The sequence below is a fragment of the Mercurialis annua genome, linkage group LG8 (assembly GCF_937616625.2).
Source record: "Mercurialis annua linkage group LG8, ddMerAnnu1.2, whole genome shotgun sequence".
NCBI classification, from domain to species: Eukaryota; Viridiplantae; Streptophyta; class Magnoliopsida; order Malpighiales; family Euphorbiaceae; genus Mercurialis; species Mercurialis annua.
Genome location: NC_065577.1, coordinates 20,029,067 through 20,048,781, shown reverse-complemented (window position 1 = coordinate 20,048,781; position 19,715 = coordinate 20,029,067). Strand labels below are relative to the sequence as shown.

General features: G+C 33.9%; 2 long non-coding RNA genes across 2 annotated transcripts; both read left to right on the top strand.

The window, feature by feature from the left end:
* Window positions 1-730: 730 nt before the first annotated feature.
* Window positions 731-3,060, top strand: LOC126660093 (uncharacterized). Its single transcript, XR_007635211.2, has 4 exons — window positions 731-804; window positions 899-952; window positions 2,169-2,242; window positions 2,645-3,060. It is a non-coding gene; the product is annotated as an uncharacterized LOC126660093 (long non-coding RNA).
* Window positions 3,061-8,052: 4,992 nt separating this feature from the next.
* Window positions 8,053-10,090, top strand: LOC130014989 (uncharacterized). The gene is made up of 4 exons (XR_008789767.1): window positions 8,053-8,122; window positions 8,217-8,270; window positions 9,487-9,560; window positions 9,964-10,090. It is a non-coding gene; the product is annotated as an uncharacterized LOC130014989 (long non-coding RNA).
* Window positions 10,091-19,715: the final 9,625 nt, after the last annotated feature.

Here is a 19,715-nt window from a genome sequence, read left to right as displayed (position 1 = left end):
TCCCCGTATCCAGTGGCTGGGCCACCAGCGAGTTGGACTCGCGAATGATATTTACGATTGGGTTGATTGATAATGATTATTCGAGAAATGTGTCGCAAGCTAGGATATTAGTTTCGTACGGATCAAATACGTGTTTATATGTTTCATATTATTGTTTCCTTGAAATGCGATGCTATGTTTTTATATATTAATACTGTTAGTAAATGACAACTCACTCAGTATTTTCCCAAATACTGACCCCTCACCTTTGATGTCTTACAGGTGCTTAGTTTGTGGACCTAGTGTAATACCCCGTGTTTTTCCGGCTTGTTCCGATGATTTTTTTGATGTGTTTCGGGTTGGTCCTTGGTGGTTTGGTTCCTTGAAACCATGATTTGGTTTTTATAACCTTAGGTGTGTTGTTTTGATTAGGTTCTGAGCCTTATCGAATAAGTGTTTATGTGTTTTCCTGATATGACATGCTTTAGTAAAATGTCCATATCTCCCAATTGCACCGTCGGATCGGGCCGCCGTTCGGATATGTTGTTCCTGAGAGGATTTACTAAAATCTGGTCGGTCGGATCGTGTTTTTATTGAGTTCGCGGGCGCTAACTATAGTTAGCGGTCGCTAACTAATGCTGTTGAAGTTAGCGGCTGCGAACTATACTTAGCGGGCGCGAACTTGCACTGTTCAGTTCGCTGTTTTTCTATTTAAAGACCCCTTAATCGACCTAAACTCTTTTCCTTCGACTTTTAAAACCCTAAAACGGCTGGAGTCATATTCTAACTCATTCCTATCAACATTCCTCTCAATTTTAATCCTTGGTAAGTGTTTGTAATCTTTCCTTTGTGGTTTTATCTCTAGTTCTTCAATTCTAGAAATTCTAAATCCTATATCCCTATATGTGTGTGGTTGTAGGCTGATTTGGGTTGATTGATTTCTGGGTTTTATTGTTCTTAGTCTAATCAAGAGGTATGTGGTTCTAATCCCTTCTTATATGGTGTAGAGATTGCTAAATTGTTGTATGAATCTATACTTGAGTGTTTTGGCTTTATATTTTCTGTTTTGCTTTGATTTGAAATTCTGGAAATAATCTATGTGTATTGGTTGTGACTTATTGATGTTGGCTATACATTGGATGATTGGAATACTTGTTTGATTGAAGGTTTATATGGAGTTGCTGTCGTTCTTGATTTATAATTCTGTTTTAAGCCTTTATTAAAAATCTGGAAATTTCAAAGTAAATGAATCATAGGTTGTTAGATGTTTAACAATACATTGGGTGATTGGAGGAATCGTTTAAATGAAATAATGTATCACTTGGGTTAAGTTGTGGAATTGAATTCTGTTTTGAACTTTAAACTAAAAGCTGAAAATGTTATTTTGAAGGTTAAAAGATTGTTAATGGGAAATTCCTACTTTGGGTGATTGGATATAATTGACTAAGGCTAGATTATATGTTAAAGGTGGTTTTAATTGGAATAAAACGTTGTTTTAAGAATATTTACATATGACTGGAAATCATTTGAGTATATAAAGGATGTTTGTTTACCTTGGGTTATTTGGATAATAAATTGTTGTTATGGCATTTAAGGTAGAATTATTTTACAATGGTTTTAAAGGCTATCTAAGTGTGCAGTTCAGATCTGAGTTTATCATTTCAATGTGTTTTGGAGTCATGTTTATTTACACTTAATGTGTTTTAATTGAGAAATATGAACTCTGGGTGGAATTGTCAAGTGTTGACAGTCTATTGGTTATTGTTGCTATTTGTGGTATTGGTTTGAATTTTGGTTAAGCTTATAGTGAGTTCCTTGTTTTCAAATACATTGGTTTCATTTTAAAGGATTTAACTTTGGATTTTACTCTGGTTGGGTCGGGTTAGACTTGTGTCGCTCGACATGTTGTGTTAAGCATATAGTTGATATATGGCTAACACACTACTCTGAGATATGTTGGATTTCAAAAAGGTGTTGTTGAATTATATTACTCTAGATTGTTTTTTGAAAACGAGAACTCACCTAAACTTAACTAGTTATTGTATTGGTTGGATATGTATGTACTTTGGCTTTGGGATTACTGTGTTTCGAATGTTGATCTTTGGTTGTGTTAAGATGCTAGTCCTATATGGTGTCTAGTAATCTTAGAGTTAGGGGTTGTTCAGATTTTAACATATACATTGTTTTAGACCCGTCGACTGCTCGTGCTTCGGAGTCTATGCAGGATTAGCTGTTTGCCAAGATTTACGTGGATAAGCAAGCAGTGAGTTTGTAGTGCTATTTACCGCTTTATTAAGTACCGCAATTTATTTTTAATATTTTAAATGCTTTTGAACTGTTTTAAGCGATTATGGATCTGGATTTAAACGAGCTACTCGATAGGCTTGTATCGAGACTGTGTGCACCGGTAAGTACTCTGGGAAACGGCAGACTAAAGTCTTGCTTATGCTGGTATATATATATGACGAGGATTTGTTCCCGTCCACTCTGGGTTTATCGGTATGCTATGTCATACTTACGCTGGGATCATTTCAATACTGTTTTCCATAATCATACTATATTAGTATAAACTGTTTTGATTTAAGGGTTTTAAACTTAATAAATGTAAATAGTATTGCTAACTCATCTCAGTATATCTGACCCGTTGTTTTCCCAAATTTTCCAGGTTTATGATTTGAAAGCTGGTCCACTCCGATTCTTTTGATTCTTCGGAGGTTTTTATGTTATTTAACTAGTTACTGTTTTCGAACTCTTAGACCGCAGTAGAACTAGTTTATTTATTACATCTGATATTACACTTTGGAATTGTCGATATATTCGATTATTTATATTTGGCATGATTACTCCGGATTACGATATTGTTATATATAAGGCATGCTGTTGAACATTTAAGATATTTAAGTTATTTATATTTGAACTGTATTATAAATTGCTAGACCTAGGTTGGAGTCTCGGTTGCCCCCGAGCAGTTTTCTGCAGGTTTAAATGTTTATTTGATTTCTGCGAGGCTTGCTACGGGTTTTGGTACAACCATACCCATACCCTAGCGCCGGTCACGATTCATGAAATTGGGTCGTGACAAAGTTGGTATCAGAGCTTTGGTTTCAAACCAATGCCATTTTGCATGTTACGTGTTTGATGTTTTATGGAATGTTAAGTTGTTGTTGTGTCATAGGATCTACTGCGGAATTAAGATTCAAGTCCTGTCTTTTGAAACGTCATCATTTGTTTTCAAACTTTCCACCTTCACCTTTAGGAGTGTTGTTTGTCGGTCTTATGTGTTACGGATGCTTTACTTTGGAATGTTCATTATTTAATCATTGGGTGATTTGTTGGCCGTTGTGCCATATATGAGATATACTTTAGGTAATATTTTGTTGGCTGTTGTACCTCATATGGTGTTTACTTCGGGTGACGTTTTGGTTGGCTGTTGTGCCTTATATGGTGTTTACTATGGGTGATGTTTTATTGGCTATTGTGCCTTATATGATGTTTACCTTGGGTGATTATTTGTTTGTTTTCATGCTTGAATGATTACAAGCATATTTGATTGCTCTCTCCTTGTTGGTGAGTACACTTTGGCTTTAGCCGTATTTATTGGTTGCCATATAGGTTGACACATAAGAGAATACGTTAGGCGTTGGCCTTGTGTTGCTTTCAAAGGTTTTTTGTGTTAAATGTTTAAGCATGATTTGTGGCTACGCGTTATTTGGTCACGCATTAGTTTTATTGAGAAAATAATTTTGATTTGATTGGTGTTTTGACACGAGAATTGAAAGGTAAGTCTAGTTTTTATACTTTCAAAAAAATGTGATTTTTGGTTATTTTCGAAGTTAAATAAATTTCACGTATTTCAGAATCTTAGGTTGGCTTGGTATTGACCAAAGATTATTTTCTAAATAATAATATTTATGAGATGATTCACCATTTTTAGGATTTAATATTGTTGTTATTTTTTTTTATCATGATGTGGTATGTCCACGTTGAAGCGTCGTTGGTCATATGTTTGGTATTTTTGTGGTTGGCTGAATTAGGTGTATACATAATGGTTGTGTGATTTACCTTTTTCACACTTTAGTTTTTGAATTGATGTTTAATACTTGGGTTAAGTGAGCTCCTATTTTTGAAAGAAAATTGAGATTTTATTTACATGCTTCTTTCCGAATTTATAAATGCTTTGAATACGTTTTATAATTGGTTGTTGTGGGTTTGACTTGGGTCACCCCAAAGTGGGAGTTGAGCTTGGTAGTTGTAATGACTCGGCTAACTCGGTGATTTATTAAATTGAAATACTTTGGAAATTTTAATCAATTGTTTCATGTAAATAATTTTTTTTAAAAGAAGTGATTTTTAAACTGTGGAGTTCGACTAGAACTCGAAAACTATTGCGAATTAATTTAGGTTTGAAAAGAGTTTAAAATGCTTTCCTTTTGATCGACGTCATACAAAATGTTGATTTTATTACAACGATTTTGAGTATGTTGTGGCATGTTTTGTTTTGAGATTTGAGATATGACTAGATTATATGGGTTCTGTATGCCATGTCGGTCGTTATATAGTAATCAAATTGGATGTTTCATGCTCAATGCTTTTGCTGACATGTTAGTTGCCTTCAATGGTTATGATTTGTTATATGGAAAGATATTTGGATTAAATGCGGGATGAGGCATGCTTCGGTGATTTATGGTTAGGTGAAAATGATAACTTGTTGGTGTTGTTCGTGTTAGTATGTCTCGTATATTGGTTAAGTTTTGTTATGTTAGTTGTTTTATCTTGTTTGTCTCGTTGTGCGGATAGCACATGAGGTCGTCGCTAATAGGCGTTGCTTTGGCTTATCATTGATGATTGGTATTGATATTTAAGTCGAACTTTTGTTTAGCCCTTATGTTTTATTTTATTATTTTGTTTATGGGTCGAGATCTTTGGGTTTTGATATGGAAGATGAGGAAAGTATTTCTTTGGAACGGTTGGTGGTTCTTGATTATCCTAGATAAGGATATTGGAAATTCTGACCCGAGGAGATATATCGGTGTATTATCACACTGGTGCTTTTATTATGTTGGACGGCGCGATGCCGAAACTGAAAGTAAGTTTCGTAGATAATTATGGTATGTGTCGTTTTTATTGAAGTATAATTTCAGTTTGGTGGAGGTTAATTTGGAAATTATTTTCGCATAAGGAAATTTAGTGGTGTAGTCATTTTGATATGTTATGTTAGTATCATATGATTTGGTGGTTGCAAGTATGTAAATTGGGAAATATTTTGAGGCTATCGAGTGCACATCTCACAGAGTGTAATGTCTAGCAAATGTTTATTGAGAAATTGATTTCAAATGTTTATTTGCTAAAGTATTTGAAATGTTTTTATCACGTAATTGTGCCCAGACATACTATGAACATGCATTTTTATATGTCACGAATAGGAAATTGCATTGAGCACTGAGTATGTTCACTAAATAAAAAGAAAATTAATAATTGATACATGCATAATAGTACATGCATCACGTGCATAGAAATGATTAGAGTTGGATACAACTCTTTGGGGATGAGAGATGTCATCACCCTGGCGCACCAATTACGTAAAATGGATTTTATCAATAAAGTGTTTTGAGGAAAATATTTTGAAACAAACTCGCGAGTCACTTTGGGATAAATGTATTTTAAATGATTTTGAAACTGTTACCGAAATGTAGCTAGACAAATACTCTGTGATGATGGTGCTGAATTGATGATTACGTTATGATTGATTGGTTTGCAGTATCATAATTTTGTATTTCGTAGGAAGTAGTATTGGATATAAGGTTGCACTCTAGTTATTGTTGTAATATGTATGATAGGATTTTGAGGTCAGATTAGAAGGCTTACGTGCTAACTTCCGAGTTGTGATTTGAGAGTTGTTGGATTAGGGGATTTGGTTATGCTCCACGTGTGTGTATATATTGTCATTTTAAAAGAAGTTTTGTTTTTACATGTTCCATTTTGTTTAAACATTTTGATATACTTAAATAGAATATTGTGCGAGCAAGGATATTTTCAATATAAATTTATTTTTCCATTTTGACAAAGGATAAAATTTTATCAAGTTTTAATTAAAGAGAATAAAAATTTTGTTAGTTGAACAGTTTTATAGATTTGAAAACTTATTTGAAAGTAACGTGTAACTGTAAATTCAAATACGAATGTTTTAAAATTTTAATGTGTTCTCAAAACTGGAGTTTTCCCAACAGTAAAAGTATTTTGGTTTTAAATATAAAAGGAGTTATAAGATATTAATGTCTTTTAAAGAGAAGAGGGAAGTTGTAATGTTTTGTAATTTGAATTATTTCCCTATAAGTTTGGTTTTGAGCATAACCAATGACCCGATTACTGGTGAATGTGATTTAGGTGATCTCTTGTTAGCAAATTTATATCTATATTTGGTGAAACAATTTTGAGAATTTCAGTTTGGTTCGGATTTATGAGTTAGTTGATTTGTGAATTCTGATGAGTAGGTTTCGACAGTAAAGGTTGGTTGATCAATACTGTTGATTGTAAATTTTTTCTATTGAAAGTGGGATATCGTTTCATTTGGTTGTTAAACCTTTTGTGTGCAGAATAAAATTTGATTTGTACAAAATTGGCATGTATGTTGGTATTTAATTACTTTAGGTAACTTCAGGATGTATGCTTGCTTATGGTATGAGTGGAAGAATTTTTCTAAATGAGTTGGTTTGTATGTAGTTTGAAGATTTTGTTATCATTAGTTAAAGTGATATACTCCTTGGAATGTCATTATGTAGTACGTGTTTATGGATTCGTTAAGGTTAATGGTTTTGTCGAGTTTAGTCCTTGTCGTGTGTACAGCTTGATTCGCATGATGTTTTAAAGTTTGCTGGTATATTTTGGCGAGAACCTTATCTAATTAGTTTTGGACTAGATCGCTTGTTTAATATAACGAGTTTAATTATATGCTTTGATATGGGATAATAGGTGTAGGCATGTTAAGTAGGTGGCGAGAGTTGCTTGATGTTATTAATGAGGATTTCAAGATTTCCATTTTGAACTGTTAGATTTTAGTATTGTAAGAATTACAATTTGAGTTTCGAGCTTGTCCTTGCACATTGTTAAGGTTGTTATGATAACTGTTAAAACTAAAGCGAGTTTTGGTAACCTCCTTTGTGAGCATGTTTAATGTTTATAGTTAAATAATCCTGGAGGTTTATATTTTGTTTAATCAAGTAATAGTTTAGAGCACCGAACTGCCAAATTTATAATTTTGCGCACATGTGCGTTGTGTCGATTTGAGTTTGTTGATTTATGTAAGTGGTGTTTTGAGTTATCATTTGAGGTACAACTTGTTAAGTTGTGTTTATGCAAGTGCATAAGTTGATGAGTAAAGGTATTGCTATGGTCCAGTTGGGTTGATCACTCATTTGAGAAATCTACTTGGGAGACATAACTCGTTTTGTTGAATTGTTATATTTTACCTTCATTGGTTACTTGGGGTATCTTGTTTATGCATTTTCACGTTGGTGATGTGCGTTTTTTTTTGTTCGGCTTTTATGTAATATTATGTTATGTTTTACGTGGGTTGTTTTTATGTTTTAAATTCGAGGACGAATTTTATATAAGTTGGGGAGAATGTAATACCCCGTGTTTTTCCGGCTTGTTCCGATGATTTTTTCGATGTGTTTCCGGTTGGTCCTTGGTGGTTTGGTTCCTTGAAACCATGATTTGGTTTTCATAACCTTCGGTGTGTTGTTTTGATTAGGTTCTGAGCCTTATCGAATAAGTGTTTATGTGTTTTCCTGATATGACATGCTTTAGTAAAATGTCCATATCTCCCAATTGCACCGTCGGATCGGGCCGCCGTTCGGATATGTTGTTTCTGAGAGGATTTACTAAAATCTGGTCGGTCGGATCGTGTTTTTATTGAGTTCGCGGGCGCGAACAATAGTTAGCGGTCGCTAACTAATGCTGTTGAAGTTAGCGGGTGCGAACTATACTTAGCGGGCGCGAACTTGCACTGTTCAGTTCGCTGTTTTTCTATTTAAAGACCCCTTAATCGACCTAAACTCTTTTCCTTCGACTATTAAAACCCTAAAACGGCTGGAGTCATATTCTAACTCATTCCTATCAACATTCCTCTCAATTTTAATCCTTGGTAAGTGTTTGTAATCTTTCCTTTGTGGTTTTATCTCTAGTTCTTCAATTCTAGAAATTCTAAATCCTATATCCCTATATGTGTGTGGTTGTAGGCTGATTTGGGTTGATTGATTTCTGGGTTTTATTGTTCTTAGTCTAATCAAGAGGTATGTGGTTCCAATCCCTTCTTATATGGTGTAGAGATTGCTAAATTGTTGTATGAATCTATACTTGAGTGTTTTGGCTTTATATTTTCTGTTTTGCTTTGATTTGAAATTCTAGAAATAATCTATGTGTATTGGTTGTGACTTATTGATGTTGGCTATACATTGGATGATTGGAATACTTGTTTGATTGAAGGTTTATATGGAGTTGCTGTCGTTCTTGATTTATGATTCTGTTTTAAGCCTTTATTAAAAATCTGGAAATTTCAAAGTAAATGAATCATAGGTTGTTAGATGTTTAACAATACATTGGGTGATTGGAGGAATCGTTTAAATGAAATAATGTATCACTTGGGTTAAGTTGTGGAATTGAATTCTGTTTTGAACTTTAAACTAAAAGCTGAAAATGTTATTTTGAAGGTTAAAAGATTGTTAATGGGAAATTCCTACTTTGGGTGATTGGATATAATTGACTAAGGCTAGATTATATGTTAAAGGTGGTTTTAATTGGAATAAAACGTTGTTTTAAGAATATTTACATATGACTGGAAATCATTTGAGTATATAAAGGATGTTTGTTTACCTTGGGTTATTTGGATAACAAATTGTTGTTATGGCATTTAAGGTAGAATTATTTTACAATGGTTTTAAAGGCTATCTAAGTGTGCAATTCAGATCTGAGTTTATCATTTCAATGTGTTTTGGAGTCATGTTTATTTACACTTAATGTGTTTTAATTGAGAAATATGAACTCTGGGTGGAATTGTCAAGTGTTGACAGTCTATTGGTTATTGTTGCTATTTGTGGTATTGGTTTGAATTTTGGTTAAGCTTATAGTGAGTTCCTTGTTTTCAAATACATTGGTTTCATTTTAAAGGATTTAACTTTGGATTTTACTCTGGTTGGGTCGGGTTAGACTTGTGTCGCTCGACATGTTGTGTTAAGCATATAGTTGATATATGGCTAACACACTACTCTAGGATATGTTGGATTTCGAAAAGGTGTTGTTGAATTATATTACTCTAGATTGTTTTTTGAAAACGAGAACTCACCTAAACTTAACTAGTTATTGTATTGGTTGGATATGTATGTACTTTGGCTTTGGGATTACTGTGTTTCGAATGTTGATCTTTGGTTGTGTTAAGATGCTAGTCCTATATGGTGTCTAGTAATCTTAGAGTTAGGGGTTGTTCAGATTTTAACATATACATTGTTTTAGACCCGTCGACTGCTCGTGCTTCGGAGTCTACGCAGGATTAGCTGTTTGCCAAGATTTACGTGGATAAGCAAGCAGTGAGTTTGTAGTGCTATTTACCGCTTTATTAAGTACCGCAATTTATTTTTAATATTATAAATGCTTTTGAACTGTTTTAAGCGATTATGGATCTGGATTTAAACGAGCTACTCGATAGGCTTGTATCGAGACTGTGTGCACCGGTAAGTACTCTGGGAAACGGCAGACTGAAGTCTTGCTTACGCTGGTATATATATATGACGAGGATTTGTTCCCGTCCACTCTGGGTTTATCGGTATGCTATGTCATACTTACGCTGGGATCATTTCAATACTGTTTTCCATAATCATACTATATTAGTATAAACTGTTTTGATTTAAGGGTTTTAAACTTAATAAATGTAAATAGTATTGCTAACTCATCTCAGTATATCTGACCCCGTTGTTTTCCCAAATTTTCCAGGTTTATGATTTGAAAGCTGGTCCACTCCGATTCTTTTGATTCTTCGGAGGTTTTTATGTTATTTAACTAGTTACTGTTTTCGAACTCTTAGACCGCAGTAGAACTAGTTTATTTATTACATCTGATATTACACTTTAGAATTGTCGATATATTCGATTATTTATATTTGGCATGATTACTCCGGATTACGATATTGTTATATATAAGGCATGCTGTTGAACATTTAAGATATTTAAGTTATTTATATTTGAACTGTATTATAAATTGCTAGACCTAGGTTGGAGTCTCGGTTGCCCCCGAGCAGTTTTCTGCAGGTTTAAATGTTTATTTGATTTCTGCGAGGCTTGCTACGGGTTTTGGTACAACCATACCCATACCCTAGCGCGGGTCACGATTCATGAAATTGGGTCGTGACACCTAGCTAGAAGCCAATTTTGGAGTGCAGAAGTCATCCGTATATGTTAGTTTATGACTTCTGTGAATGCTGCAGTAGTGGTCCTGTGTCGGTAGAACAGTAGCCTAGATAGCAGTTTATTTTTATTGTATATATTAACTGTTGTTATTGTTTTATATGCTTTTTGATAGGCTACGTGTTTTGTATATAATCCACGGCCCCAGATGCCGGTGTGATATTTTGAGACACTAACTGATGTATATAGTACCGCGAGGCCAGTTCGTACAGAGTACGGTAACTAGAGCCCGCGAGGTTTTGAAACAGATAGTGTAAATGTATGATTATATGTTATATATATATACATTTGCTTCCGTTATTTGATATTGTTTTTTTTACATTATATTTGTGAAAAATTAATTGTGATTTTAGGCTTGCTACGGGTTCCGGAGCTACCACTCCCGTTCCCTAGCGCCGGTTGCGGCTCAATAGTTTTGGGTCGTGACAGTCTAATTGCGAACTGTTTTTCCATTATGGATCTTAGTTGGAACATGCTACCTAATGGGCGGTATTGATCTAGAAAAGGTATGTGATATGTGGTGGTAACTCGGTGTGAGCATAGCTCTCGGGACCAGTAGAGTAACTCGGTGTAGCTCAGCTCTCGGGACTCTGGTTATGGATTAAGAATGGTCGGTGGTAACTCGGTGTAGCTTAGCTCTCGGGACCAGGCCATCGTATTATGGTTATATTTAGTATTGTGGATTAGGGTTCCAACTATTATACGTAATGTTTAAATTAAATGTTTTAAACGATTTTAAAGGTTTTCCACTTGATAAATGTAAATAGTGGTATGAACTCATCTCAGTATATCTGACCCCGTTGTTTTCCCAATTTTTTCAGGGTTATGATTTAAGCGAGTCAGGTACTCTCCGATTCTTTATTTCCTCGGAGGTTTACTTTATTTAATAAAGTTTATTAAACTGATTTTATTCTTAGACTGCAGTAGTAATTAGAAGTCGTAATTGTCTAATACTTGTCATCAATAATTGTTCTACTGATTTTATTGTTTTGGCTTTAATATAATAACTTGGGTTATTAAATATTTATGTTATGACTCGGAATTGATCGAACAATTATTATATAAATGTTGTATTTTATGAACTGCTAGAACTAGGTTGAAGTCTCAGTTTCCCCCGAGCATTGGTTTCTTGCAGCTTTATGTAATTGTTGGTTATCCGCAAGGCTAGCTACGGGTTTTTGTACAACCATATCCATACCCTAGCGCCGGTCGCGATTCATGAAAATGGGCTGTGACAAATTTGGTTTCAGAGCTTTGGTTTCAAATCAAGGGCTTATGCATGTTATGTGTCATGTGTTTTGGCATGATAAGTTGATGTCGTGTCATGGGAACTACTGCGGAATTAGGATTCGTGTCTTGTCTTTTAAAACATCATCTTTTGTTTTCAAACATTCAGCCTACATCCTATAGGTGATGCCTATCAGTCTTTATTTGGTGTTGATGCTATGATTGACAATTTATTTCACTTGGATGTTAATTGATGTGTTATATAAAGTTGAGGTTATTTCACTTGGGTGATTACTATTGCTTTCAATTTCTCGGAAAATCTTATGTTGGTAATTTTGTTCTAAAATTCATACTTGGGTATGATGTTGTTTGATAAACTTTGACTTTATGCCACTAATGACTTAATAACAATGGATTATATGGTATTACATCTTGGCTTTGGCCGTAATTGCATGCTAGATACGCTAGCACCTATGAGGATACATTTGGGCGTTAGCCTTGTCTTCTAGTAAAGAAATTTTGGGTTAAGCTTTAAAACACGATTTTTGGTCACACATGGTTTTATAACATGTTGCTTTAAAGATTTTCATTGAGAAAATTATTTTTATTCGATTTGTGTTTTGACACAAAATCAAAAGAGAAGTTTGAGTTTAATTCTTTAATAGTTTGGTTTCGGTTAAGTTGCTAAGGGGGGTTTTTCTTGTATTTTGAAATATTATGTTTGGTCTGGTCTTAACAAGCGATGATTTCAAAATGATATTTTATGAGATGAGCCATTGTTTTAAGAATTTAAAGTTGAAGTTATTTTATCATGTTGTGGTATGTCAGCAATTTAAATTTATGAGATTTACGAAATAGCTGTTTGAAATCAAAGATTTCTCATTTGAGTTTTTAAATTACTGTAGAGCGGTTGGGTTACGTTGAGTTCCTAATTTTTAAGAGATAGAAATTTTATTAAAATATTTTTCATAAAAATATTTTGAATACGTTTTATAAACGATTGATTTGGGTTCGACTTGGGTCACGCAAATTTAGGAGTTGAGCTTGATAGTTTTAATGACTCTGCTAACTCGATGATTTTATGGTTTGAGATACTTGAGTATCCATTTAAAAGAAATTGATAAATAGAAAGACTTTTACAAATAATGATTTTTTTTAACCGTGGGGCTCAACTAAATTTTTGGAAGTTTCCTTATTTGACTTTAAGATTTCAAAATAAATTTTTGAAGCGTTATCTTGAGAGATTAATTGTTACATAATGATTTGTTATGAAAATTCAAGATTGTTGTGGCACGTCTTGTTTTTTTTGTTTTTTAAGTATGCTTGGGTAAATTTTTGCTTAATGGCAACACTTATGTGATTTATGATTTGTAGCAATTATAATTTTTTGGTTTTGATTTGCGTGGTATAATTCGCTTACATGTTGGACTAAGTTAATTGTTTTGTTTCATCTATTCGTGCGAAGTAGCACGTGGGATGATTTATTTCATGCGGTTATGATAATACCTGATTTTTGATTTGATTGTGAGTCGAAATTTTTTCAGACCCTTTTTTGATATAGTATCAACTTGGATAAGCTGGGTTTGCTATATTATTGTTATGGATCGAAATTTTTGGGTTTCGATATCAAGGAAGACGAGGGAAGTATTCCCTTGAAATGGTTGATGAATTCGGATTACCCTAGAAAGTATATTGGAAATTTTGACCCGAGAAGTTAGATCGGCGTATCAATACACTGGTGTTTTTTTCATCAAGTTTGATGATGCGATTTTTTATAGGAGCGTATTGATGTGTTATTTCTTTGGGAATAAGCTCAGTCTGGATTGAGGTTAGTTGAATACCTTATATGGTGGAGTTGTAATGAAGTTATTAAGATGGGTTGTTGCATAGCATCAGATATTGGTAGGTTGCAAGTACGGAGTTTGAGGAATATTTTGATGTTATCGAGTGCACATCTCACAGAGTGTAACGTCTAGCAAATATTTTATTGAGAATTTTGTTTCAAAGGTCGGTTGTTGAAAATTTTGAAATATTTTTAAAACGTAATTGTGCCCAGACATATCAAGAACATGCATTTTGAATGTCACGAATAGGATTGCATTGAGCATTAAATATGTTCATTAAATACAAGATAAATTAAAAATTGATACATGCATAATAGTACATTCATCACGTTCACAGAAATGATTAGGGTTGGATGCAACTCTTTGGGGATGAGAGATTTCATCACCCTTGCGCACAATTATGTAAATTGTTTTTTTTTTCGATAACGTATTTTGAGAAAGATGTTCTGCAACGAGCTCGCGAGTCACATTGTGATATATATATTTATAAAGTTGTCGGCTTTCAAATGATTTGAAACTGTTACCGAAAGATAGCTAGACAAATACTCTGTGATGATGGTTGTAAATTTTGGGCGATTACGTCGTCATGGATTAGTCTGAATGTGTTAGGATCGTGTGTTTTATGGAACGTGAAATTGAATTTGAGGTTGTGCTCGAGATATAGTTGTGCTAAGTGCGGTATAATGTAATTTAGAATAGAAAGCTTTCGTGATAATTAAGGATTTGTGGATTAAGGATATTGATTATGCTCATATGTGTGTATACACTACCTTTTTAAAATAAATTTTTTCTTTTCAGATTCGATTTTGTCCAAGTATTTTTGTATATTGATATAAAGGTATTTTCATAAACAGATAGATTTGAATTGCTAAACTTTACCTTTCTGAGGAAAGGAAGAAATTTTGTCCAATTTAATTCAAAAAAAATAATAATTATTTTTTTCGGTTAAACGATTTCTTCAAATTGTGTTTTTGTTTGAGAGTAAGATTTGGAAGCGACTTAAATTTTGGGATGTTTGAAACATCAATGTATATTTTAAATACGGAGACTTTTGTCACGGTTTGATTATTTATGAGGAAAGTATATATTACTTACACAAGTTTGATTCAAAGATAACATAAGTTTCGTCAATTGTACTGTTTCATAATTTTCAAACGTATTTAAAAGTAAGGGGAAATTTGCGGATTCAAAATGCAAATATTTTGGAAAAAAAATTCAGGGATTTTCAGAACTTGTATTTTTTTTTTCAACGGTAGAGGAACTTTGATTTTTAATATAAAAGAGGCGTAAGACGAAAGTTTTTTTAAAGAGAAGTGGAAAATTTTGAACATAAAACGTTATGTGTATTGAGAGATTTTATACTCCATTGGGTTTGATTTTGAGCATATCTAACAGTCTGGTCAGGGTGAATTAGTCGCAGTGATCTCTCATTATATATGAGGTTATAGTCAATTGATTGAATTATTTTGAGAATTTAAATTGGTTAGGATATATGAACTAGCTGATTCGAAAATCGATAATTGTGGTTTGTGAGTTTCGACAACAATGTTGTTTGATTTAATACTGTTGTTGAGGGTTTAATTGTTGAAAGTCTGGTTACTGGTTGGTTCGAATATTAAACCTTTTGTGTGTGGAACATAGTTAGGATGCAAGTTGATGATTAATTACCTTAAGTTATTACAGGATGTTTATTTTTGCATCATTGGAGGAATAATTTATGATTGAGATTGTTTGTTCCTAATTTGGAGATTATGTTATCATGATATAGGTTCACATATTCTTTTGAACGACGATATGAATTTTTGTCTATTATGTTTCGCGAAAATTGATAGTATTATCAAACTTGGCATTGATCGTTGGACTAGATGATCCTAGTAGTGTTTGTTTTTGGCCAAAATATTATTTTAGTTGTTATTGAGTGTTGTTATCAATTATGTTTGGTGTCAAACTCGTTGTAAGTGGATAAGTGAACAAGTGTTGCGGAACGCAAGATTATATTAGTGTATTTTTCAATGTTTTTTATTAAAACGTTAGAGTTGATATAGTAAGAACTATAGTTTGAACTTCGAGATTGTTCTTGAACTTTAATAATATGGATTTTGTATTTGTTAAGATTCGAGTTAGTTTTGGAAGCCAACTTGTTAAAGAGTAATTGTGACTCTCAGTTGGATAATTTTGTTTGTTCACCTGTGTGTTGATCGAGTAACCATTAGAGCTCCAAGTTGTTAGATTAAATATTTTGCGCGTATATGCGTTGTGACCATTCCCATTGCGAATCAATATTAGATTTAAATTCGAGGTCGAATTGTTCTTAGGTTGGGGAGAATGTAATACCCCATATGTTTTCGGCGTGTTTCGTCTTGTGTTAACCTTCTCTTGGTGAAAATTTTGTTTAGAGTTATAATTGAAAGAGATTCGAGGTTTCGTTCTAGATTATCCTAAGTATTTCAGTCGAGATTTATGTGGGAGAGTTTGTATTCCTTCGTTTGGTTTCACCTATAAATGGCATTATCATTTTATGTTAAGTGGAAGTTAGTGTTGATATTGTTTGTGATCATTTGAGATTGTTCGGTTTATGAAAATGGCGGTTTGGAGTTATTGTTCGAGGAACAAGCTTTTGAGTTTTTTCTTACGCAAGTACTTAGGTCGCTAAGCATGGAAATTCCTATGATTATAGTTTGGATTGGACTTGGTTGAGGAATGTTCTTAAAAGACAGAGTTTATTATGCAGAATTGTTATTCTTGTTGTCCTTGATTACCTTGGGTATTTGTTTTATGTGTTTTACGTTGGCTATATGCGTTTGAACAGCATATAGTTGTATGATATGTTATTACGCGGATTGTTTTGTTTTAAATTCGAGGACGAATTTTATATAAGTTACGGAGAATGTAATATCCCGTGTTTTTCCGTCATGGTTTTGTTGTGTTTCCGACTTAGTTTGGATTGTTAATGGTGGAATTAGCAAGTGTGACACTTTATTTGAGGCTTGAGTTGTATCTTGTATGTGTCGCATGTGTCATGTGAGTGTTCGATGGCGATTTGATTTGTATTCGGTTTATAATCGATAATGTATTCGTGTACCTTCTGAATCTGACATGTTTTGAGAAAACATGCATATGTCCCAATTACACCGTCGGATCTGGCTCATTTTCGGATATGTTGTGCCCAAGACAATGTTAACCGTCGGATCACAAATTGAGGCGCGTTGGAAGGCGCGATGGGCCATCGCGCCACGCAACGCGCCCCATTATATTTCTGTGCCTAGTGAAGGCGCGATGGGACGAACGCGCCTCGCATCGCGCCTCCCATCGCGCCCGAGCTATAATTTTGTATCGGGACCTTTAAATAGACCCCATAAATCGACCAAACTCTTTTTCTTTTGTTTACTTAAAACCCTAGCCGACTCACTATCATTCTAACACTCCGAGATATCATATCATCCATTCCATTCCATCACTCTTAGATTCGGTAAGTTCTATCGTCAACTCCTTTGTTTATTCGATAATGTCACTATCGTCATATGGCTTGTACTCCTTTGTTTTAGTATCGTTCTGAGTTGGTTTCTTCATTACGTCTGTTAATCTTTTTCTCAACGATCATAAGGCGTTGGCATCCAATTCGGTACGTATAATTTTCCTAGTTTTACGTCGTTTTGTTTATCGTTGTTGTGTGTTGTGGCTGCCGAATCATAATTTGTTTGGGGATTATTGTTGTTGTGCTTAGGCCCTAAAACTCACGTCCAATCCGAACCATATCATCTCTGAATCGTTTAGCTTCGTTACTTCAAACGGTACGTCGATCTCTTATATTGTCAATTGATTTGTTAGCTGTCATTCTTCTATTTTACTGCTACCGTTTTCTTTGTTGATGTTACTGATGTTGTTGGTGATTTCCTAAGGTCATAATCATATGGTTGTTTGTTATTTGAATCACAATTATGTTGAGATTAAATACGTTGTTACAGTTGTATGATTTTCGGTTTCGCCATTTCAGCATAGGTTTCATGGCTGCCATTGTTGGGTGTTTAGTGTAAACATGGATGTTCATATTGTGGTTGCCTTGGTTCTTGATTAGTTGCTGCCATGTATAAATTGTGCTTCCTCTTGTGTTTGATATTGGTTTAATGATCTTATTATCGGTTTGGTTATGGGTTTACTGTCAACATGGGGTTTCCTTGTTGTGACCTTTGGTATTTCATACTTCATTATCATATTATATGGAATTTGATAATGAGTTGTGTTTAGCGGATTAACTATCGTTTTGATTTCTAAACTACCCATTGTTAACGTTTTTCAATTTGGAATAAAGTTGTGTGGACTTTGATTGAATCGTTTTGAAAGTTATATTTGAAAACGTTAATTGTTTTATAGTTTTTAAATCGAATAATTACTTGGGTAATTGTTGTTTGGGAATTATTGGCTTAAGGTGCCAAGTTGGCTAAAGTTATGTTTCGACTTTAGGATGTTTCGTTAAACTTAATTTAGTTAAGTTTTGTCGGTAACTAAAGGTTACTTTTGTTTATAGATATTGAATTTCGCTTGCAATTATTATTTTATCAAATCATATCTTGGGATTCTAAACTATGATTTATATTTTGATAAAATGATTGGGTCGGGTTGGACTTGGGTCACCCGACATGTGAGGTTAGCTTGGTAGTTATCGGTAACTCGGCTAACCCACTATTTGAAAATTACTTGGTTTAAATAATATTTTATGAAATGGATTTTGAAGCGAGAACTCAATATATTGTCTTAATTGGGCATTATAAATTATTTGGATATTGTGGTTGATCTGATTGGTTTTACCTTGACTTGTTGTTTGTGCTAGTCCTATGTGGTTTCTAGAACTCTGAAGAGTTAGAGTCGTTTTAATAATTATTTATTTGTGTTTAGACTCGTCGACTGTTCGTGCTTTTGAGGCGAACCGAGTCTAGGTTGCTTGTCAAGAGTTTTCACGTGGATTAGCAAGCGGTGAGTTTGTACTTACTATTACCGTTTTATTAAGTAAATTGTTATTTTAATATCTATATATATTATATACGTACAATTGCGAACTGTTTTTCCATTATTGATCTTAGTTGGAACATGCTACCTAATGGGCATCATTAGGACTGCGTGCGCACCGGTATTGATCTAGAATAGGTATGTGATATGTGGTGGTAATTCGGTGTGAGCATAACTCTCGGGACCAGTAGAGTAACTCGGTGTAGCTCAGCTCTCGGGACTCTGGTTATGGATTAAGAATGGTCGGTGGTAACTCGGTGTAGCTCAGCTCTCGGGAACAGGCCTATCGAATTATGGTTATATTTAGTATTGTGGATTAGGGTTCCAACTATTATACGTAATGTTTATATTAAATGTTTTACACGGTTTTAAAGGTTTTCCACTTGATAAATATAAATAGTGGTATGAACTCATCTCAGTATATCTGACCCCGTTGTTTTCCCAATTTTTCCAGGGTTATGATTTGAGCGAGTCAGGTACTCTCCGATTCTTTATTTCCTCGGAGGTTTACTTTATTTAATAAAGTTTATTAAACTGATTTTATTCTTAGACCGCAGTAGTAATTAGAAGTCGTAATTGTCTAATACTTGTTATCAATAATTGTTCTACTGATTTAATTGTTTTGGCTTTAATATAATAACTTGAGTTATTAAATATTTATTTTATGACTTGGAATTGATCGAACAATTATTATATAAATGTTGTATTTTATGAACTGCTAGAACTAGGCTGAAGTCTCGGTTTCCCCCGAGCATTGGTTTCTTGCCGGTTTATGTAATTGTTGGTTATCCGCAAGGCTAGCTACGGATTTTGGTACAACTATACCCATACCCTAGCGCCGGTCGCGATTCATGAAAATGGGTCGTGACATAAATAACCCAAGTTTAAATCCATACCGGTGAGTCAGCCGAGTTATCAAAACTACCAAGCTTCTTCCCACTTATTGGGCGACCATAGTCAAACCCAACCCAAAGTTAAACCAAAAGAAAACCCAAGTTTACATTCTGAATAACTTGAATGAAAAGTATAATCTTTTAAAAACAAGAACACAATCCATTGTTTAGCCAACAATTGCAAATCACTTCATACTAACACAAGTATGTTAAACTTGTTTTAAATGAACCAAAAAGGATTAAATCATCCATTTAAACGTTAAACTCAGATTTGAAACGATAATCAAATCATGGCAATAACTTGTCTACAAGCA